Below are 25,301 nucleotides of genomic sequence, written 5' to 3' on the forward strand. Positions count from 1 at the left end.
AAATTCTGTGAAGGAGTAAACATTGAAGCAGTACTATGCCTAAAACTGCAGATTCTGATTAGAAATTGGAAGAGAGATCAATACTCAAATTCATTTTTAGGAGAACATCTGTTTCAATCATAACATATAATACCCATCGACAGTGACACACATCTGCTTGTTGTTGCTATTTTTGTGTTTATACTTCCACCTACCCAGCTCTTGTTAGAAATATGTTAATATTCACACCTTTGTACATGACCCTAAACATGGTCCAGTGATAAGAAGACTCTTAATCACAATTATTGAGCAGGTTGTGCAACTATGAATGTAAAATGTAGCACTTGTTTTAAAAATTATTCATGAAGAATGTAATGTGGTTATAGAAACAGCACGAGTTCAACAAGTACTGGGATGGCACACCAAATGTTTCTCCGGACTTCTATGTCATATATATATATATATATATATATATATATATATATGGCTGTGTACTTTCTTTATCTTTCATTATCTTACAATTTGAAGTCTCTATTATCCTAATGGTCCCATTGAAAAAAGAGCTCCTATGATTTTTCCAACTATTAGTAGACATGATGATAATTTCTTTTACCTCTATGGGCATGTCAGGCGACATAAGAGGGATCAGAAGACGATAACTAGGGGATAAATACCTATCTTGATAAAGCCACGCATCTGGGGAATAATATATGGTACCAGCACATACAAAAGGTGTGGGGGGCATCTGATGAGAATTGTTATGTGTGGTCTCTCATTCCCTATGCCATGAATACTGTAAAAACCTTCATTTCAAAAGAGATGTCAGCACACAATGCAAAGTACCTCTGTCATCTAGCAGCATGCACTACTAGAGGACAGTTTCAAGGGAACTGAGCAACCTTGCGATGGAGATCAAGACAGTTGTTTCCATACCAGGATGATTATATCAAGACAACACAAATGGAGAAGGAGCCTGGATGGACAGAAAAGATGCTCATGTATCCTGCTGCAGGACAAGACAATGTGATTGTTGAAGAAATGAAACAAATTAACTGTTCCGACATGACAGAAAAGACTAGACTGTCTGGATTCTGGCAACATTCACAACTGCTGATCTATGGATGAGTGAGTACAAACAAAGGATGGGAAGATGGAATGATGTCCTGTGCAGCTCAGCTGCTGGGGAAGGAAGCAGTGCAAGGAGTACAGAAGGTGAATGATATGAAAGATGAGACAGGCCAAGTGTCTGTAGTCGCATTGATCAATGCGACAATGTGCTTTTGAAGCTAATTAAAAAATGATGTTGGACATAATAAGGGGTGCAAAAATACAATTGACGGTCCAAGAATGAGATGAAGGAGGGCTGTCTTAAATGGATAGATACTGGGCAAATGGATCTAGAGCATATATGAAACTGCCCAGGAATTGGGGTGGAGTGTGTTCCTTGGTGTATATCCATGTTCCAGCATTGGTGATTCCACGCCATACGACCGCCAGTTAGACGAGCAGCCAGAGACCCAGAATTAAAGGCGGCATGGAGCAAGCATTGACTACTTGACAGCAGGACAGAGTGTATGCTAAACGTCATCCACCCTGGGATATGCTATCGAGCAACACTGGGTTGGCTATGCGAACTGAGGAAACATGACTTTCCCTTACATTGAGCGGTTTTAAAGGTGTAGACCCAAACGCGATCAATTTGAAAAAGGTTACATGTGCGGTATCCCTCAATGAAGTCTGGGACCAGAAATTGTGTGCACACACAGACCGATTGTGCAAGGCCATTATCATTTTTGAACAGCCAAGTCTGGCCTGATCAAAAACCTCAGAATATGATTTCCGGCACAAACATCAGTGGTGAAGGTGTCAGTAAAGTATAGTGACACACAGATCACTGATAGCGAGACTTGACCATTTACAGGCCCGGCAACCGTAGATACCAACCAATGGGATGATCTCAAATGCTGGTTTATAAGAAAAGATTAACGGTTCTTGGGAAATAGCATCTCAATAGAAAAATGGTATCCTAATTGGAATGGCACACAGATTGAGAAATTCATTGATGGACTTTTTCATGTGTACATCTTAATTGGACAACAGTGCCATTGCTGTTTTCAGGCAGCCCCTGAAGAATTCCCAGTGTACTTTGTTTACAAGAGAATGGAAAGATAAATGTTGGGATGGTGTTCATGAAGTATGAATTGGTAGGAGTGTGATTTGATTAATGTGAATGGAGTGCTTGATGTGTTTTATTATCTTGACATTTGCACAGCACGAGCCACTTCTTTCTGTGAATACAAAAAAAGCTATTGAAATGCTTCTAATATGATAAACTGTCTGTTACTAGATGCACTGTAAATAGGACTGGAAATCAAATAGTGGTCATTTGCTAGTCTGTGTATTTTGATTATGTCTTCAACATAGGGTCTCGTTACAAGTTTGCCGCTCCGGGCACTATGGTACCGGTAAGCTTGCCGGTACCATAGTTCCGGGACCGGCAAACTATGAGTAGTGCGCGCTGGTGCCTTTCTGCCCGGCAGGTCTGACCTGGCGGGCACAGCGGCACCCACGAGCACAGAATGTCTTATGCACCGGCACCATTCTCAATGGTGCCGGTGCATCCAACCTCCCCATTCCCATTGAGCCCTATGGGGCTGAATTGGGAATGGGGAGCATTTATTTCCAGCGCCCGTGAATGGGCAAATACCAGGTCCGGCGGTGCCAGAATACCCCAGTAATTGCCCATTTACGGGCACCGGAAATTTTCAGAAGTTTGGCGGAAGCCTGCCAGTTTTACCGGCAAGGCTACCGCCAAACATATAATGAGGCCCATTGTATCGACGTTAATAAAATTTGTTACAATTTGATGTTCGCCTCTTCTGTTGGTAGAGGCATCAGGCTTCCCTAACCAGTGTTTGGTTGATCACATCTCTCTAGCAACAAAGTGGCTTGCCCCATAGCGTTGTTTTTTGTTGTTAAAGGTGTCATAACCTACTTGAGGGATTGCTAGTTGTGGGCTTAATTTCCCTCATGCCTCCTATTTTGTGTTGTTGGATTCCACAAAGTGACCTGAAGATTGAAGAATTTCCAAAAGTGGATGATCACTTGAGAAAAAGTAGGTTACTAGAACTCCGGCGATGGAGGGATCAAATTATTTCTCAGAAAAATCACTAACGGCTTATGAAGATATTCCGGTCAAGCACAAACTGCTTGGCAGAACTGCAATGATGTTCACATCTATGTACATGCCTGGAATCCAAACAGCGGTGAATGCGAAATGGTTACAGATCACCAGATGGGAGCTGCTGCAAATAATCACTGCCACTATAAAAGGATTGAACGCTATGAAAGAAGAGCTGGGGGCCAGAAGGTGGATGACCCTCCAGAATAGACATGTCCGCAACATGATGAAAGCAATGGAAGGAGGTTTTTTCGCCAAGATCGGGCCATCATGTTGCACAGTCATACCATCTCATGATGGCAAGAACGGGACCTTGACAGAGGCTGTATCAATGTTGACAGATCTGCATATGAAAATGGTGGGTAAAAAAGGGGCCATTGGAGATGACGGTTGGTTTGCACTTCTGTTTTCATGGATTTCTTATTGGATGACAAACCTATTGAAGTTCCTTGGAGCAATATTGGTGATAATAATATTTGGATTCTGTATGATTAGGACAATAATTGGACAATGTAAGAAAACGGGCATGAAAGCAGTGGGAATGAAGATTATGATTGACGCAAAGGATGAACCAGAAGACAAGGTTCTGACCGATGATACCATCAGAGACTACTGTAAGGAACTAATTGTGGCAACAGTAAAGACAGACACGTGATCACAGTTCAAGGGTGTTTATTAAACTGCAAAGGTAGGTTGGAAACACACCTATTCTTAACCTAAATCTAAGATGGGAGCAAGCTTTGACTATCAAACAAAAATATGGATGTCCTTGTGGCATCTTGCCAAAATAAAATGGCCTATACTAAAATACCTATTGACAAATCTTTACTATAAATACAAAAAATGTATGGGATAATGTTCTTAAGAAACAAGGAAGTGTTCAGAAATAATACGTCAGGATGTGCTACTAGGGGTCTCCCTTCCATACGTTTTCAGCAAGGGACAAGGTATGACTTTGGAGCACAGTACACGGTAGAGCTTTCCCAACATGAGCTAACAGTTCTGCTTTCATCAATCAGGACATTCGGTGGGTAAGCTTCTTATATATTAAAATAGTCTCTTGCCGCCTTTGACCTGATGTATTCAAATATCGAACAAAGTTCCTTTTCACAGATACATTGGGTTATGCTTTTCACCCTTGAATCAACCTCTTCAGGGCTCAGACCCTTCTCAATTGTTAGCCTCCCTCTGTCGGGGTCACTAAGGCTTTCACGTGTTGCTGGGTGGTGAGTTCACCATGGTTCTCACTCACATGCTTTTAACAAACAAAGAGTTCCTTTTCACATTCCTAAATCTTCAGGTGTTGGTTGCTCACCGCTTGGATCCCCCTCATTCGGGCGCAGACCCCTTTCATATTTTCACAAATCTTCATTTGATGGCTGTTCACCCCTTGGATCTCCCTCATTCAGGCTCAGACCCCATTAGCATTCACAAATCTTCAGGTGATGGCTGTTCACCCCTTGGATCTCCGGCGTTTGGGTTCAGACCCCTTTGATATTCACAAAGCTTAATGTATTTTTGCACAGTTCACTGGGGACATCCCTCTGATGGGTTCACTCCAGTCAACACACTGTATTTCGGGACTTTAGACTTCACCCCCTTTTCTCAGCATCGCTCTTTTGGGTTCTCACCTGCCAACTTTGTCAATTACACATTCAACGTTTATGATGTGGGATTTAATTCCCTATGCTTCATAATCATCTGCCGGTCAAAGATATAATACCAAATGTATAATTCCAGTGTGTCCCAGCTCTCCGTGCCAGGCCCTCAAACCCCATATGCAAGGTGGGGCTCTAGATAAGGTGCATGGCCTTTGTACAGGTGGGTGTGATCCAGCCACCCCTATGTAGACCACGCCTTCTAACTAGAGCCCCCTTGATTTTGAGACCCACTTAATACACTGATGCACCCCCTTTCTGCCCTACCCTTCCCATACATCCCACTACTTCCCAATCTTCTCTTCCAACCCCTAGAATTAGCTTGTGGCCCAGCCTTCAATCCACATCTCTCTTTTTTGTCCCAGTACTTACGTATAAGGCAAGGTGCTTCATAGGCAAGTATTGGGACAAGGAAGAGTGGGACTAGGAGTATTGGAGATCACCGGTAAGTAATACAGACATTGAATACTTTTAATTTGGCAGCCACAGATAAACATAATTTGGTTGCCAAAGTGGGCGCAAACTCATTACAAGCCGAGTAAATAGAAAAATAACCTTTTTTTGTTTTGCTCTCGGGTGGCCTCCCTTGTGTGGGTCTATGGCTCGGAAAATGCGTTGACCGTTTGCTCCGGCCGCATGGCTGAAAACAGAGTAAGCCAAGTCATCACCTGTCTGATGGAGGGCCATCACAAACTCATGTTACACTGTTACATTCAACAGAGCAAGCGTATAAACTAATCTCAGTTGTGTCGTTTTTGCTTAAAACATGGTATTCCAACTTCTCTAAAGAAACAGACTAAATTACAAAGTAAATGAATGTTCTAAAACTGAAAACCACCAGTGTGTGTAACTTACTGTAGATTTAGTTGTTTTGTGGGAATGTGACTTGTATTCGCAATCTGGGCAATGCTGCAGGCACCAATTGAGGCTGGGTAACCCATGCCCCATGGCAGCCAGGCAGTGAAGTGGGGCGAATAACAGCCCAACAAAGGGGCCAGTGCTCTCCCCTCTCCCCCATGACAACTACAAAGGAGAGACACAATAGCCAACCTGGGAAGCAAGGAAGGAAAGGCAAGGTGTGAAATCAACACCTTGCCTTTCCTCCCTAAGGGGTGCAAAGCACCAGTCACCGGAAACGCAGGAAGTAGGCATGGAGCACCATAAGGTGCAATTGTTGTTGGTGCCAGCCGGCAGAGGGGCTGGCACAAAGCCCCCCACACAGGCACAAAAAGGACCCAGGGGCAGCCTCTGGGTCCAATATAATGAGATGCCTTTGCAGCAAAAGAACAGAATCAGTTTGTGGTCCCTCTATGGGGACCCAAGCAATCCAGTTTCGGACCCGGCACGGGGACCCAAACAAAAGAGTACTTTGCATACACAGAGTCTCTCTTCTTTTTGAGCATTGTTCTGCTCATTTACTCAGCTTCTGCCTGGGAATGTGCGTTATTTACTCCGTTCTAGTGAAGCATCTTTTTAAACCCACTGTTATCTTCATTGCATCAGCAGCATGTTGGTCAATGTCAGGGGCAAAAAGACCACTAAAAAGCTCAGAAGGATGAAGAGCTGCCATAGAGGGAATAACTGCTGAACCCATATGCATGCATATTTATAAATTGCCGGTCCCATACCCTTAACCAGAATAATTTGTCTCACACATTGTTTGTCAAGTGTTGGCAATAAAAGGCCATAGGTTTTATTGTACAGATATGGTTATGCAAATAACAAATAATCACATATCATAGGTAATAACAATACTTTTGAGCACTGGGTCTTGGGGTTACCCCCTCTGGCCCGTGCCGCCACACGTGGGCACGTTGATGGCTGACCGCGTTCCCCCTAAAGCATCTCCTATTGACAACCCCTGGAGGCTAGATTTGCTATAATTTCTCGAAAGAAATGTTCCATGCCCTTGATTGATAGGTGGGTGCCGTCTTTGTGAAAAAGGTCCGGGTCACCCAGTGTAATGGCTGGGTGCTTTATGAAGCCCAGTCCTCTTGCTGTATAAACTTTTTCTAGCCCCCTGTTGATTTTCCGTCTGGAAATGTCTACAGATTTGTAGCAGTTGGTCCCTAGCCATTTCTTTCTGGGTAGGATGGCCGAGAAGTATATTTCCGTTCTCTGACAGGTCTCTGTATGCGACCAGTTCTGCTAATGTTTCGTGGATTTCTGCCCATCGTAGGCCTCTGTAGCCCCAGCACAAGGAAATGGTGTTCCTGAAAGGTGGCCTTTCTTTGGTCTCCTCTGCCCGTCCTGAAGATAAAAGATTGCCCGACTATCCATGCTGATTGAAGAGTGGTCCTCCCTTCGCCTGGTGTTTCTGTATGAAGGGAGGAGAAAGAGAGGGGTGAGGGTGGCTGGCTATATTAGTTGCGGTCTGATGTATCTTTTCTAACAATCTGATTTCCAGCCCCCTATGTTTTTTAGTTGTTGAGGAGCTAAACCTCCTTGCCATGCTGAGGTGGCAGCACCTATTCTGAAGTAGTGGGTGCCGAAGCCCTTGGGATCCCATCCTGCATTGTTGATTGCTTTCATAAGCACCCCTTTGAATTGGTAGCGGCTTAGTGCCGAGGCGTCCCTGTGGATCAAAAACCTCCCCTCAACCTTGGGTCTTTGTGTATAGAAGAGGTTGGTAATGCACACCGGGCAGTTTACTGCCTCATCTATGCAACAAATGTTGATGGTTCTTTTTGCCCCAGTTTTTGATTGTTGGATTTCTATGCTGATGCTCTCCTGTCTTACCCTGACTTCCATGACGCCCAGCCTGTTGGTGGCCTTGGTGCTGGAAGCAATGAGCTCTCCCACCCGGAAAGCCCCGAAGTATGCCTGGAAGAAAGCCGTTCTGAACAATCAAATCTCGTATGGATGCCAACATATGGCTTCCAGCTGGTTTGCGATGTGTACCAGTTTGTTGAAATTAAGGGGGCGGCGGGTGTCTACCTGGGGGCCTTCTATTCTGCCCCAGCTTTTCAATGCATAAGAAATGAGGGCACTTTGGGTGGGGTCCGAATCACCCCGTATTTTTTAAAAATATGAGACTGCAACTAGGTGTCTTTTTGCCCAATCTCTCTTAAAGCCTTGTTCATGTGCCCATTTTAAAAATATTTCTATGTCTTAAATCGTTATAAACTCTACATGTTTTATGCCTATGGCTTTAAAGACTGTTTGTAAGCACTTACTGTACTGTGCTGCGGTGGTGCTTGCCAGCGCTTTCCCTGCCATCTCTGTGAGGAAGCCTAGGGAGGTGTTGGCACCCGTCTTTGAGGTGCCTGGTTCTTGTTGGACATCCCGGCCTTGGCTCTCTGGCACTGGCGTTGATGCCGTTATATTATTGGCACCCGTATTTGAGGTGCCTGGTTCATGTTGTGCATCCCGGCCTCGGCTCTCTGGCGCTGGCGTTGATGCCGTTATTTTTGTTTTCCCATTATTTCCCAGCATTCCGCTGGTATTGGCGTCATCTGTTCCCAGGCGTGCAGCGCTAGCGCCCGCAATCTTGCCCACTGAAAGCGAGATAAGGCATCTGCAATGTTATTTTCTGCCCCAGCAATCTGCTTAGCTTTGACCACAATGTTTTCTTGTAATGTGACTGCTGTGATGGCTCGTAGGACTTTTAGCACTAAAGGGCATTTGGTAGACCTTCTGTTTATGGAGCCTACTACTGCCATGTTGTCGCACCATACCAAGAGTTCCGTGTTAGCAAGCTGCTTGCCCCAGATGCGTAATGTTAGCAAGATGGGAAATATTTCTAGGAGGGTGATGTTTTTAATCCACCCTGCCTGTTGCCATGAGTTGGGCCAGTGTCCTGCCACCCACTCTGTGACTAGTATGGCTCCAAACCCCTTGCTCCCGACTGCATCGGTGAAAAGGACTCTTTTTGTCCACCATGTATTCAAAGGCGTTCGCCAAAGTGAGGTCCCGTTGAAATTTTTTAGGAAATTCCTCCAAATTTCCAGATCTTGTTTCACCTCTGCGCCTAGTCGGATGTGTAGTGGGTTTTGGTAAATGATTTGATTTTTTGTTCCAGCTTCTGGAAAATATCCTCCCTTGAGGGATTATTCTGGCAGCAAAGTCCTGCTAAAGATTGAATTTCTTTGACTATGCCCTTGTCTTTAGTTATCAGGGCTTGTATCTTCTCTAAGAGTTCTGCAATTTTTGTTTTCGGGATCCTGCATAGTCCTTGTGCAGAGTCAATTTCAATGCCCAGGAAAATTATGTTGATGGCTGGTTTGATCGTTTTTTCTTTTGCTAGGCGTATGCCCCAGTGTGTGGCCATTCCTTCTAATTTCGCAAGGGCCCCATTGCATTCTTCTGAGTTTGCTGGGCCCATAACCATAAAATCATCTAGGTAGTGTACTACTTTGGTCCCTGGTCTCTGTTTTTGAAAAGCCCATTGAAAAAAGGAGCTGAATTGCTCGAATAGGGCGCAGGATCCTGCGCACCCCATTGGGAGGCATCTGTCTACATAGAATTTGTTGTTAAAAGTGAAACCTAACCATTGCTGGGAGTCTGGGTGGACTGGCAATAATCTGAAAGCGGATTCAATGTCTAGTTTGGCTATATGGGCGTTCCTGCCACATTCCTGTATGAGTCTTACCGCCTCCTGGAAGTGTGTGTAGGATACTGCAGAGTCCATGTGCGGAATGCCGTCGTTCAGGGATAGGCCTTTGGGGTAGGATAAGTGGTATATTAGTCTCATTTTTCCTGGCTCTTCTTTGGGGACCAGTCCTAGCAGTGATATTATGTACTCTTTGAGGGGCATAGGGTCCCAGGGTCTAGCGATCCTGCCTTACAGCAGTTCTTTCTTGATTTTGCTTTCCACTATTTGTGGGTTGTCCCTGGCCGATTTTAGGTTCAGTGGGATGTTCTGTGACCCTGTGTCCTGAAATGGTATGATAACACCATTGGAGAAACCCTGCCAAATATTTTCGCTGGTTTCTCTGTCTGGGTAGTTCAATAGCGCATCTCTAAAATTGTTTGGGTTGATCGGTGTACTACCTGGTGCCAAATCTGTGGTTGGAAAAATGTGGTTGGCACTAGTCTTTTGGGTTTTTGGCTGGCAGTCTGGTGCAGTTGCGTGCTGCGTGATCACCGTTGCAGTTTGTGCAAGTGTGTTTGTACCAGCAATCTTTACCCCAAGAGCATTGGTTTTTTCCAAAATTCCTGCATGGAGTGTTGGCTTTTGAACTATGGTTTTTGTTATGCCTTTGGGTATTGGACTTAGCCGCCCACAGCTGCTTCTTACGAAAGGGCTGTTCTCCCTTTTTATGCTTCTCATTATCGTTATTTCTGGGACCTGTGTTTTTGGTATTTTTGGAGGGGTTCAGGAAGACCTCTTCCTCCACCGGGGGCTCGGCATTTAACATGTACAAATCGTTTTGGACCTCATCCCATTCTATGGCTGGCCTCTCTGACATGCTTCTCCTAAATCTGATGTTGTATGCTAGCCAGGTCTTCCCTTTCTGTGCGACTTTCACCTCTCTTATTTTATCCATGTAGGCCCATATTTTTCTCCCATCATGAGGTAATTTCTCCTCATATATTGTTGCCAAAATGGCAAAGGCTTGAAGCCAGTTGTCCCAGTTCTGTTCTACCTAGGCGTTTCTGGCTATGGCTTTCTCTTCTATCTTTTTAGGGTCTCTAAAGGCATCTTTTCCTTTGAGTTGGGCTTCTATTAATGAAAAGATTTCTATGAATTCCTTGGCCCATATGGCTTCTCTGATTGTGACATCAATATTCCATGCAAGGCATCTTTTATATCTATTCAGTATATCAGTCTGGAAAGATTTCATTTTTAAATCTAATTGGGCATTGCAAATCATTGCTATGTCTGTTGGATTGTTGTTGCTCTGTCCCGTTTGCCCTACTGTAACTGTATTAGGAGTTGACCATGACTTTTAGGCCCCTGCTGGGTCTGCCGTGGTTGCCATTGGTGCAACTGTGGGGGCAGTTGTTGGTGCAGCTGGCACTTGTGCCTGTGCTGTGGCTGGTGTTGGTATAGCTTGGATTGTTGCTGGTGTGTGGGGGTGGGGGGGTCATCAATATGATAGGTTCTAAAGGTATGTTGAGGTTTGCTGGCCCTTGTTCCCCTGTTTGAGGTAATTGTTTCTCCCTCATTTCCCGCAATAACTGCTGCATTTCAGACATGTTCTCGCACAATTTTGCCAGTTTTTTTATTACCTTTTTTGGGGCCATCCGTCACTTTCTGTCTCTTTGCTGGTGTAGTGACGTCATCTTGGGTGAGTGGCATGGTTATCCCATCCCTTGGCAGGCCGTATATATTCTCCCTCACCCAAGCCTAACCATAATGCTCTGCTGCTTTGATGGTTGCCAATAGGTGTCGGGACTTGGGTTTTTGTGCTGGTGTGTTGGCATCCCGTGATTTTCGTTTGGGACCAATGTTTTCATTTTACCTGTTTTGGTTGGAAAGATAAATCTCAATGAGTGATTCTTGCTGTGACAGCAAACTCTGCACAGTTGTCAAATATTGAGCTTTCTGTTCTTGTTTGTTTTTAACAGTTGTTATTTGCACGTATACAGTTGAAATGCCCCAGGTTGCTGTTTACCGTGCTGGGAAAGTCTCTAGTGATGTCATATAGAAATTGTAACTTGTTTTTCACAACCCGTTTAGAATGTTTGGGTTGGAGGATTGGTTAAAAAAAAACAACCTTTCAAGTAGGAGTCATGACACTTACTGACTGTGTCACAGCGACTGGTTAATAAATTTGATTTAGTTCAGCATGTAGCTGTATATAAAATGCCTGTTAGTCTGATGAATAAAAAGCCCTCTCTGGGGCTGTTTCTGACGTTTCTTTAGCCGTAAATTTGTTGATTGTTGATAGTTCTTGTGCTTATTTTGTGCAAGATTAGCCGGGCAGCATGTGTCCCGCGTCTGCCAGGGGAGCGGCTGACTGCGGATGTTTACTTTGTCCCACTCGCGTAGGAAAACAAAGTTTCTAATGTGCTCGACGGGGCCCGGCATGGCAGCTTACCTTGAAAAAAACGTATACTTGAAGACGGCGCCTACGCCGAGCCATGCTGCAGGATTTCTTCTGCTCTGCTCAGGTAATTGGTTTCTTGTTACTTTCCGCGATTCTTCCCGGGAGACTTTGTTTTCTTAGTCAATGTTCGCCGCTCGCTCTGTTGAGTTGAAAATGTCAATGTTCAAAGGGAAAAAGACGCAGCGAAATTCCACAAACTTTTAAGGGGTTAAAGAAGCAAAGGTTTGGAAGGCACTGAGTAAACAGTGCACCTCCTGTATGTTTGGGTCCCCGTTCAGGGTCCACAAACTGATTGTGTTTTCTCAGAGCATGCTGCTCTGTATTTATAAGACCCAGGTAAGCCCTGGGTCTTTGATATGTATAGTAGTGGTGGCTGTTATGTTTCATCCCCCAGCCGGATAGCTGACTATCTGGCTCCCTGGGGGGGGCAGGTCTTTGAACCTGATCCCTGCCTGCCTGTTGGTTTCCTTAGGTGCTTAGCACCTTGCTGCATGAAGGAAGGGTGAGGTGATTGCTCACACCTCACCCTTCCTCAGCATTCTGTTGTACAGACTGCGTGTCTCTTTGACTTGGGGGGAGGAGTGGAGCAGAGAGGGGGAGAGGTTGGGCTGCCCCTCTCTGAGCCTGCTGATGGTAACAGCAGTTACCCTGCCTCGCTTTGTGAGGCACTGCAGCATTGCCCAGCACCATCGGGGGCATCGGCAAGCAATCACTTTATCGGCACATCGAGTTCACCAGAGCTGATGAGAAGCAGCTGCTCCTACGTTAAAACATGCCAGAAGCGCAGCTAGACTGCAGGCAAAAATTGCATGGAGCTGAACTACTCACTCATAGGGGAGGTCCGATTTCACCAAACACAACGACAAGGGAGGGGCAATACAGACAACGTAACGCTCACCTGATTGTTTTGCTAGCTGGGCTCTGGTGAACGGGATCAGCCAACTACGAGGCACCAGCCCGAGGCGGGCCAACACGAAAAAGTATGCAGCCAGGCAAAAACACGGGTAAGCGAAACCCGGCAGAGGCTTCCCTGGCAATCATCAGCAAAGCGAGGGCTCTGCAGTGAAAACAGCAATCAGAGGAGCCACAAAAGACATTTGTGAAAAATTAAGCACATAGCAAAATCAGGCTTTATATTACGGCAACACGTTTCGGAGGAAACGCTGCAATTAGAAGCAGGATGACGCAGAGCGAGGCGATTTTGTTTTTAACATAAGAAGCCATTGCTAAGTTTGCGTGTAACAGACACAACTAAATAAAAAAATAAAAACAAAAAAAAAAGTCAAACCCCTCAGCCACGAAAAACAGCACCCTGAACACGGGGTGCAAAAGAAATAATTTCTTCACAGAGTGAAAGAGCGAGACATTCGTTTTGTGAACAACCACAACGCTGCCTAGTGAAACAATCAACACAAACTTTGTTACAGTGCAACCACAAACCAGAAAAACACAGACAAATGTGTATGGTGCAATTCAAATCTGTAGAATCCCGAAGGCTCTGCCTGCTCCGAGCACACAGAACGGAGGCTCCAGGAAGTTGCAGGCAAAGCAGAGCGTAGTTGCACAAATCGCAAGATTTTCGTCGAAGGCAGCATTCACATGCAGCCACAGGGCAGAAAGGCAATTGAGATAGAAGTGCAAAGGTTAAGATACAGAAGCAACCATTGGGCAGTACCCAGAATACAGGGCACAACCTAACACAGCAGCATGCCACCAAAAAAGTGTCAGAGGTGAGCCCGATGATAAACGAAGGTGAAGCCCGCAGCACAAGTCGATTGAAAGAGGAAAACATTGTTGCAGAAATCCCTGCTGTGTTTTCCAGGCAATAAATGAACAAAAACCGGTGACACAGCATTTGGAAGCAGGATGACAAGGAGCAAGGACATTTGCTAAAATCTAAAACCAGTGCTAAATTTTAAGAATTGTGAATCGCAATACTCAAGGGACAAGCAAGAGCAATTTGAACCAACTTGGTGCCCATAACAATTTCATTTTAGGATTTGTCAACGCCGCATACTTTGGCCGGTAAAATCAAGGGGGATATCTTGAAGCAGTTCAAGCGGTAAGCGAAGATCCAGCGACCTTACACGAGGGCGGGGAAGTGAATCCCGGCCAATTTACCCGGGCAACCACCAACAGAAAGTTCAGAGCGAGAATCATGGCTCTGTAAAAATAATTTCGGAAGGGGGTGAACAGTCCCATTGGTTTCACAATGTAAAGCAACAAAAGTAACGCTGCAAAAGTTGACGATGCTAGTCTCAAGATTTTTTGGAAGCAGGATGACACGGAGCAAGGGGCATTGCGCAACCCAGAGCTTGCTATAGTGGCTGGATCAAAGAGCAATTTCACAAACAGAACATATCTGCACCCGCAAGGTTAGATCTCACCTACAAACAGAACAAATAATAAGCTAAGTCAAACTAAAGCCCCATAAACAGTACAGTGAACACAGGGCACAGAAGGTTTTATCGCCGCAGGGTCAGAACAAGTATCGCACTGACAACGACATTGGGAGGTCCAGACTGACATTCACCTTCCATAGGCGCAAAGACTAATACAATCGAGGGTCCAAAAGACAAACGCTTACGAAATTGAGGAGCAAGTTACCAAACATAAGATCAGTATCCTGGAATATAACATGAGTCAAGTTTAACTACAAAACCAGTACCCTGAGCACGGGGCACAACAAGCCAAATGCAAAGACGGACGAACAAGGGAGAACCCAGAGTAAAGGAGAAAGTTACGGCGTTCACGCAGCACTTTAAAAAACACCAAAAAGTCAGCGCAGTTGGCAGAATGCTCACTTTGTACATGCGGACAGAATCTGCTGACGCAGTTTTGAAACCCGGCAGGGTCAGCACACAAGCCAATGCGAATCAGCAGCCACTGCAAGGGGACATGTTATGCGTACAACAAGATGGTCTGCAGCAAGAATGAGCTCAAAACAGCCTCAACAAAACACAGCAGGAAGCCGACCATGTTTAAATGCCTCCCCCAAGCATTTTTGGGAACAAAAGTGTGAATTAATAGCAGCCTAAAACAGAAGGCTAATAAAGAGAGAACCCGGAAAAAAAGCATCTCCAACCCCTTGTACCTATCCGAACGGATCATGCCAAATATTTCTGTATATGCAGAATAAACAACAGAACCCTGAAAACAGGGTTTGAAACATTTCAGATCGCACAACTAAGGAGAACATGTACTCGGGGGACCCAGTTGCAACAACACTCCTGAAGGAGTGCAACAGAAACGGGCCGCAGGCACAGAACAGGGCGACACCAACCCGGCAAAGGAGCACAGAAACAGACACCCCATCGGGAGCTAGTGGTAAGGAGGCATGAGAATAAGGGGAGATGTGCCAGAACACCAAAGACAAGATAGGTAAGAGAACACCCAGGGGGGGGACAATAGAGGGCACATATTTCCCAATCGCCGACAGTGCTACAACCAGCCTGGGGCCCAAAAAAGCACACACTCTTTCAGGCTAAAGCTAGTCCCAAAACTTCCTGAGAGCTGAAACAAACAACCAGAAAGGATAGGCAACCAAACAGTCATGTAGCCGTGCGAGCAGAGTGCTCGTCCAATTTGTTCACACCTGCCCAGAGTGTGGACCCAGTTTCTGATACTGGAAGTGCCCAACACAACCCACCATCCTGACAAAGTCTGAGATGTCCATCACATACCTAGGGGTGGGGAAAAAAGCAGGCCCAGAGGCTTGAAAATAATAAAAATAAAAGAGAGGCCCTCTCACATGGTAGATACAGTTTAAACCACAGGTTTTTGACACTACGTGCATAGCACTCACCGAACAAAATGGCCATGCACAAGGAAAAATGGGGGGCGAGGGAAAAAGATCTGAGAGGGCACAAGAAGGTACCATGGTGCTAGCAAAACACAGATGCAACACATACCCAAGAAGGTATCCAGAAGGTGGTAGTTCGCGCAGCATCCTGCATGAGTTACATGGGATGGTGACCAGTTGTTCCAGTCTGCAGAGCGTGACAGAGCATGGCAAGGACAACACAGTGTTGACCCACCCAAGAAAGCAGAAAAAAGGGGAAAAAACTCCAAAGGCGATGGAACGCTAAAAAGAATAACGGTGTTTGGGTTGAGCACAAGGAGGGGCCATAACATATGAACTCCCCACAAATTAATTTTGCCGGTCCAATAAAACAGCGAGTATGGTGCTCACTTTGGCACCAGGGAAGAGCATAGTGCACTGCTAAGACTAACACCAAGAACATCAAAGACGACATCACAAATGTCATTGATGACATCACTGATGACATCACATGTGCATTTACTTTTCATGAAAAGTCTGTACAAGGGATTCTTATTGTAATGTTGATAAAAAAAGTGTCAAGGATCATTGGAATAAATATCATGAGGTACATAGTGCATTAAGTAATGCATTGATATAAATAGCATTCTATTATGAAGTTCTTTCCAGTATACTAAGCGACTCATGTAGAAATATAGGCATTGTGTGCAGCATACATAAAGGAGGTGCACTATTCATAATATTGCCATGTTGATTAGTAAAATGATAAATGCTTTCTTATTAGAGTTCTGCATACTATGAAACATTTAACAAGTAGCTAATAAGACCCACATACTCCATAATTGCATTATTGCAAACAAAACACAAAGAGACAACAACACATACAAATATGAGCATATACAGGGAAAATGAAGTAAACGAAAAAAAAAAAAAACAACAGTATTAGCAAACAATCTTCATACCCTAACTGATTATCTTCATGCACAGAAATGATTGTTCCGCTTCAAAGCTACTACTTCGCTATATATAACTATCACATAATGTTACTAGACCGTAAGGAAAGTAGTGTGAGTACAATGTATACAAATATGAGCATACCCAGGGAAAGTACAGTAATAAAAAAACAGCAGAACTATAAAAAAAAGTGTTGATAACCTTACTGATCATCTTCATACACAGAAAGCAATGCTGTCTTCCAAGTCTGTGTTTTCCCCTATGTGTATGTTTCATATGCTGTGAGTGAACCCCAAGTAAATTACTGTAAGAACATATTTGAAGTATAAGTCTATAAATATAGTACTTTTAGAATTTTTAGTTCCTGACTATTACTGGCCTACATATGACAGTAAAGGAAAAAAGAGGGAGCCAGACATTTGATGTCATCAGTGATGTCATCAATGACATTTGTGATGTCATCTTTGATTGCCTGGTTGTTAGTCTTAGCAGTGCCCGGTGGTTGCGCGAGTTATCGTTGCATAGGTTACCATAACTGGCGAATTTCAGGGGTTTCCGGTTTTACATGGATCCATAACGTCCCTTTAACAAAGTTTTTTCACTGAATTTTATAGGTTTTTAGTAGCGCAACTTAACCATAACGTCCCTTTAATGTTTTTTTACTGAATTTTCATAGGTTTTTAGTAACGCAACTTAACCATAATGGTTCTGTAACAAAGTTTTTTCACTGAATATTTATAAGATTTAGATAATATGTATTTGATAAATGTTTACTTGGATTCCCTTAGTTCATATACATATAACATAGAACATACTACACCCCTTATCTGCACTAGTGGTTGTGATGTCTGCGGACCATGCGTATGTCCACGGACGGGGTTGGTCAACAGCAACACTATCCAAAAACTCAGGGGTATCTTACATTGTTGTATCATGCAATAAAAACACTCAACATGTTGAAAAAGCAGCATATAAAAACATTATATTCAATAATAAATAAGAAGTGCAAACTGTATATGTAAGACACCAACCGTCCAATTACATAGCATATGAAACATAATGGAATAAACCAAAACAAAATAAACATGCCTCCAACAGAATTACCTCACAGAAACTGCACAGCAAAAAGCAACAGCACACCCACGCAGCAGTAACGGCAAAACATAGCAAGAAACTAGTGAGTATACTACATGTATTGTATATATTTATTAACTTTTTGTATTAGGTACACTAAAAGTAATATTTTATTTTATTTTTACACAGAAATGTCTAGTACTTTGAAATTAATGAAGACAGTGATACTAATGGTAGACACTTCACTTCTCTACATAAATCACATAATACCCATTACTTTATGTGTATTTAACTTTTTTTTAACAGACCATACATACATTAAAAATACAGAAACAGAGACCTTAGAAAATCGTCTGCAGCAAATGGAACAAAAATTGATTTATTATTGTCAAATTTCATTCTTTTAAAACACTTTGTGGAGGACCATATGAAAGAACACATTAAATATCACTTTCCCACATGTACCTGTACCCCTTCTCCATGTCCCAAGCAACCATCCCCAAAAACTTCCCAGCAAGAAAAACATTGCAATGAGACTTCAATCCCTTCCTCCCCTGCCACCCATCTTGTACAAACCCCTAATTCCCCTGTATTTATTTCAGTTTCTGCTTCCCCCTCTCCTTCATAATTTTTATTCTTTTATGCAATAATACAATATTAAGTGTGTTGTTACCATATTCCTCCGTGTCTTATTTTTTTTTAAAGACAGTTAGGGTGTCCCCGGACAGCAAGGGTGTCCGGGATGTCCATAATTAGCCAGAATGGGGCTGTCCTAAGGACACTATACCTGTTCGTACTGTTCGCAATCAAAATGGAGGAGTCCTTAGGACACACAAAATGTCTGTCTGTACGCATTAACCAAAATGGGGGTGTCCTAAGGACACTATACCTATTTGCACTGTCCTCAAACAAGATGGAAGTGTCCTTAGGACACAAAAGATGTCTGCCTGACGGTAAAAAAGCAAAATGAGGGTGTCCTATGGACATTGTACCTGTTCGAGCTGTCCGTAGTCAAAATGGGGGTGTCCGCAGAACACTAAAGGTGTCCGCATGTTTGTAACTATGAAAATTAAAGTGTGCTAAGAATATTCCCCCTGTTCGCATTGTCCGCAACCAGAATGAATATGTCTGTAGAACATATAACTCGTCTGCCTGTCCACAAAGTTGTGACGCACATTTATGTTGTTCAAGGAACTGAACACTGTACGTACAACACCTGCACGCATGCGTATCACACCTTTGGCCCCTACGAACATTGTGCCTGTCCGAAACTGTCCGCCATACCTGTTTCTCACTTTTACTTAGTTCGGGGATTGGAACACTGTCCGTACAACAACCACATGAATGCGTAGGCCTGACCCCGCACATTTGGTGTCCTTCGGACAGACAGTCTTCCCATTTGCAAACGTGTCTGCGACGTCATCATGTTACCGCACCTGTGCTAACCGTAACAAACACTGTCCGGGCCCCCGGACACCTAAAAAGTGTTTTTTTGGGCAATCCAAGGTATTTTCCTAGAAAAGTTCACCCTTGCACATTTCCCATACCATGTCCCTCGCGATCTGCATTTGTTTTGGAACTTTTTGAGCCCTTTCTTGGTGTTCAAAGTGTTCGCAGACAGCGTGGGTGTCCATGAAGCGTGCCCCAGCACCCCTATAAAAGGCTGTACCCCAGAGCTGCTTCTTATTCTGTTTTGGGCTTCCAGGACAGAGACTGCTCCTTGTTGTATTGGCTTGCCCTTGCTCTTTAAAACCGCAGTCCTGATGGCATCCATGGCTGCTGCTGGTGCTACTGCTGTCTCAACACCACCCCTGCGCCATCCGCCACCAACATCTCCACAAGGGCCTGCCGAGGGGAACAGGTGTGAGGATACAGAGGAGACTGATGAAGAGAATGAAGAGGATGAGGTAGTGGAAGTCCCTACTACTAGTGCTCACTGTGACCTGCAATAAGTAAAATTGGTGCTAAGTCGTGGAAAACCGGGTTTGTACAGCTATGGTACTACCTCAATGAAGTGACACCTAAAGTCGTTCCACGGTGGGGCTATTTGTAAGGTTATACCTTGTGATAAATGTAGTAGGTTGAGTTCCCCTGCAGCATCCTCTGTTACCACTCCTGCCACCACAAGAGACACTCCTGTGGGGCAGTGCATCCCTCCAGCTGCCTTGCAGGCCATACGTGATACTGTTGATCCTTAACTTTTGAAGCTCACAGTATTGTGCATTTACTGCAACACAGTACTCTGCAGGGGGGAGAACCTTCAAAGTGCTTTCAAGACTGTGGTCAAGGAGCATGAGAAGGACTGCTACCTACCTGAATAAGGCCCACCCCTACATCTTCCTCACTCCAACTGCCCTTTCTTATCCCCATGGTTGGTGTCCATTCCTTACCCTCCTTTCCCTTGCTTTCCTTATGTGTTGTGTTAAGAATAACCCAAAAAATATAAACCAACAAAAACCAAAATAAAAATAAAGGCTTCTTTTCAAAGTCGCCTTTCACAGTTCAAAAATAGAAGTGTCAATGAAATACTGCAGGGCCCTGTGCATTTTTAGAAGTCTTCAGACTGTCTGCGGACCTCTACATTTTTGGGGTGCTACCCTATCAGAGCCATTGCACTTTTCTCTGTGAGGAAGTGGTGGCTCTGAAAAGAGGCTTTTTAGTTTGTTTTTTTGTGTTTTCGAAAAAATCAAATGGTCAACATCTACTGCAAACTGGATTGCTGTAATTCCAAAAGAGGTTGCAATGCATTTTGTATATTCCGCAGAAAGTCTGATTGCCAGCATAAGTAAGATGTACTCCATCCCTGCGGAAAATGTGTGTACTACGAAACATAATGTTTTCATTGTGAAAAGACGACATACCGACATCTCTCAAAAAAGCACAGACAGCCTTGTTGACATTTTGCCTTGCTTTCTCCATTTGTAGACCAAATGAAGAAGAGCGCAGCCACATTTGTCTCTGTGCGATACGGGAAAAAATTACTCTGGAGTTTGGATACATGTCCATGAATTTCCCAAGTCCTTCTTTCATTGCAAATTGCAAAGAGATTCCAGACACATGTCCTAAACTGTTCCCTCCACAATGAATAATATCTGGATGACTCTGTGTCACCAAGTACCACAATGTACCACGCCACAATGATCTGCATGCACCTCCAACAAATGTTTCCACAAATCTCCCAAAATCCAGACAATCTGCGTTCTGAAACACACAGCCATAGCTATCTGCTCTCCTCTCCTCTGAGGAGAAAAACTTTCTGATAAAGTATCTGCTCAGACATCACACCCAGTAAAACCTATTGACCAATCCCTTACTCTGGGAAGTCTCATTTGCATGCCTCTCAACCTCAAAAATCCCATATATAATACGCGCTGTCTGCAGACAACCGAAGTGTCCACGGACAAATCGTAAAATCTGAGCGTGGGGCGTTTACATTTAAATAGTGTGCCCCAATTCCCCTTTGAGGTTGGCTCTAAAAAGAGCCTTTTTTGGTTTATTTCCACAGATGCTTCAGAAACACCTTTTATTTTGTATTTTTATTTGTTTTTTTCCCCTCATTTTACTCCAAAACTCTTCACATTAGCTTCCCCAAACCAACCCTTATGTTCAAAAACAGCATGGCATTTCCCATAAAAGATAAAGTCATGCCATCTTCTTTAAAATAATCAACATTACCAGAGTCAATGTTCTCATTGTTGCAAAAGAACATGCCAGCTCTAAGCATAAAAGCAAACATGCCTCAGTTGATTAAACATCTAGCAATATTTTGCTGAGGGCAAAAAACAGAACTATTGTCCTATATTGCCCTAAGTACCAAACCATAAACAATTACCTTGGCATTTGGAAGTATTTTCATTACTGCCTGAACCAAGTTTTCTAGAACATTTAACAAAGTAGGGGCACTGACATAACCCAAATGCAAAGCACCACAGTGCAGAACTACCACATGTGGAATATTAACCCTAGCCATATTGTCGGGGGGAATTATGAGACACACACAAGAAGCAAGGTGGTTCTGCTGTTTATTGAACAACGGCAGGGATGGGTCTAGGATCGTACACGTCCGTCCTGACTCTCGAAATTCGTGGGGCTCGCAGGCCCCCTTTTTGCCTCAGTATGACGCGCTACTTGCGTCACCTGGGAATGTTAGCAAAAAACCTACCGCCACTCTGGATTGGTTCCTCGAGTGGTAGGGTTAGTATAGCATACATATAGAGAACGCTGTTAGTGGTTAAGGGTCAGTCAGGTGGTATACTTGGGTTGTCCCTTCTATTAGATACATGAAAATTGTTACACGAAGACCCCTGATGATTGGCTAATGTTAATGGCGTCAGTGATGAGTGCCCCATGTTCTGATTGGTCCACTCGCGAGCCCCCCAGCCTGGGACCATCGTTGTTCCCAGCTCGCGGTGTACCTGTCATTTGCAACAATATGTAACTATGTGTTTATGCAGACAATGCGTGGATTTGCTCATATGGTTGTGGGCAGACTATTCCCACCGCTGTAGGTGTCCATTGGGTCATTTCATTGTTGCAGCCTGTGTCTTAAACGTGGGACCTAGGCGACTTCTCCCTCCTGGGTCTGGCACCCTGTCAGGTTCGGCTTGGTCACGTGAGGAGAGACCGTGGTTGAGGCAGAATTCTGCACATTTAATGTTGTATTTTCCACTGTGTGTCTGGCTTAGTTTGCAGGTGTGACCTTGGCTTTGGCTTGTGGCATGCGAGTTGCAACACTGCCCCCTTGGCTCTCGGTTCTCGCTGGGCTCATTCAGCAGGGTCAGCAATTGTACTCTTGTTCGTTCAATGTTCGTGGAGGCTCTTGCTTGCGGCCTACTTGGGCCTGGTGCATAGGTGGGGATGTTTAATGCACGGCACTTTAAGTTACGGTATCATATTGCTTCATATCCAGTATCATGTCTTCGTTGCATTTTTCATCACAATGCATGGGTTAGGAGAAGCGTCATCAAGCATTTTAGATGAGTGCTTTGTGCGCCTTGCGTTTCTGCATTTTGAAAAACCTATGTGAAAAATAAGAAAGATGCGCGTCAGTGGGTGTGTCTGTCACCTACGTCATAGCACTGAATATGTTCTTCGTGTGGATTGGTGTGGGAGTGTCCAGTGTGCATGGTTGCACGGGTGTTCTGACAGTTGGCTAGGTCGTCATGGCATCTCTAACGATGTGTTTATTTACTGTTGAATGGTTCAGGCGAGTTCATCCATGCCGCAGGTGTCGGCTTGAGCAGGGCAGGCTGGTGGGCAGGATGGTGGGCACATCCGTATGTTCCTGTACCAGAGTATTTGGTCGTCTGGTATATAGGCAAATTCATCTCGTGGCGGGTGTCGGGGTCGCGATCCTCTAGGCCAGGGGCGCGAGGGGATTGGGGGGAGTCTTTTGTCCCATTCTCCCACTTCAATATCTTCACAAACTTCTAGCATTGCCTGCAAATTGAAACCAGGCACAGTGCTCCACACCACCCCCACTCCTTTTACATCAAAATTGTTAGCCACATTCCTAAATTTAGCCTACTGCTCCAAACGATTCACAAACATATCTCCAAGTATCAACACCCTGACTTTCTCCACCTCTGCCATCTTCACTACACACAGCCTCTCTCAATACAAAGCAGAATCTCAACACCTGATTGGCTAATCCTTACAGTCCTATTTTCATGCCAGATATGTTGAGAAGCCCCATATGTGGCACGCTCTGTCCGCAAACAGCCGCGGTGTCTGTGCAGCGCCTAACACTGGGACAGCCCTTCTACCCTTTCCACTTCACACTCTGCACATTGGGCAGGGAGATTTCCACAGGGAAATCGGGAGACCTACATTTCCCCATAGAAATGTATTGGGGCTACAATAATTTTAGGTGGGAGAATGTTAAAAATAACTATATTTTTCACTGAAAAATCAGGAGTCTCCCGCCTAAATCGGGAGGGTTGGCATGTATGAATGCATATAAACAGAGTAACTGCCACTTACCCTGTATAACCTGTAAAACAAGCTTATTGTCATTTCTCCCTTCTGATATGATCAACTGTCACTTGCAAAGTTGTCTGCTCTCCAAATTTGTATCTACCCATATTATTAATGTGCAAACTGTTATTTTCTTCATACATTCTATCATTTGTGTAACCACTGCCACCTATTTATCCACATTTCATCTGTAATAGCATTTAATGCATTATAGTGCATAAGATGTACATACAATTTCCTATCTATACATTCTGAATATTTAACATACATTCTATCATCTCAGCTTCCTTTACAAATGATTATAATACTAATCAAGCACAGCACACACAGCTATCTAACAAAGTGTCATTTCATGTTATAAGATGGGAGAAATAACAGTATAATTATGGAAAAAAGTCTTTCTAGTGTATTATAAAATTACACGCACCCAGGATGAGTACATGCATCTTTATTTATGCACAGAGATAGCCAATTTCATTTGAAAGGCTCCGAGCTGAAACAACACCACTGCCTCTACAACTGTTCTTGCAATCTAGACAACTCTCTCATTCCAGCTGGTTGCCCATTCCGTTCTAGTATAGCATTCAACTATGCACAGGTGCATTCATGTCTATCACATCATCTACAACTATGTACAGTGTTTTAAAGCAACACATACAACATCTCCCCCTTGCCTTCCATCTGCAACACAAGCACCAGATCCTTCTGTGCAACCCTTACTTTATATCAGACTCTCCCATCTCCAAGCACCACAGGATCACCCAGTACTTTGGTAATGACCTACTGAGTAATAAGCTGTGACCCCATCTAATCCTTCTGCTTTATTTCCCACACCTTCACAAATGCATACATTGCATACTTTTCTGTATACTTCCTGCCATTTACCCTGTAAAAATAGCAAAGACAGCATACGATTATTTCTTCTATCTCCTAACATCCGATAACACCACATGTGTTCTGGGCGCTTACTATTACACTCATTTCTAAAGCACATTCAACTAACAGATTCTAAAAGAAATATACAGAATGCACATAGGCAAAGGAAAGTGCATGTACATGCTATGCATAGTTATCAGAAAGCACTACTACTGCAAAAACAAAGAAATCCATGTCTGCATTAACAACAGTGTTATTAACACACATATTTACTAACTTCTTTCTTTTAAAATTGCAGTGAGGACCACTCCCCTGAAAAGCAGCAGCGTCTGAAGTACGAAGGAGAACTCTTAAGAAACCTACTCTTTCCATCCACAAAAGTAAGTGCAATACTGCCATAATGATCCAACTGTTACTCAAACACTGCAGAATTCTAGTATTCTAGTTTTCTAGAACAAACAATTGTACTAACCCTGCAATATTAGATTCAGTATTAGTGCTTCACCTCACCAGCTCGGTTTATAGTCAAACGTTTGAATACAAAAGTATCGAATGCAATACTTTCGAACCAAAAGGATCTAAAAAAAAAGAAAAATTGAATGCCTGTTTTTTTTGGGGTTTTTTGGGGGTGTTTCCCCCCCCAAACACCTGTTTTTTTTGGGAAATACCACTAATTTTTCCTATACGAAACCAAAAAAAAATACATTAAAAAAAGGGCATTCGAAAACAAAAATGCGATCTTTTTGTTTCGAACATATTGCATTTTGAAACTTTGTATTCGTAACTTTGACTGGACACCACCAGCTCCATACTTTGTATTGTAATCT

Source organism: Ambystoma mexicanum, chromosome 14 (assembly GCF_040938575.1).
Source record: "Ambystoma mexicanum isolate Mex_15411 chromosome 14, UKY_AmexF1_1, whole genome shotgun sequence".
Lineage (NCBI taxonomy): Eukaryota > Metazoa > Chordata > Amphibia > Caudata > Ambystomatidae > Ambystoma > Ambystoma mexicanum.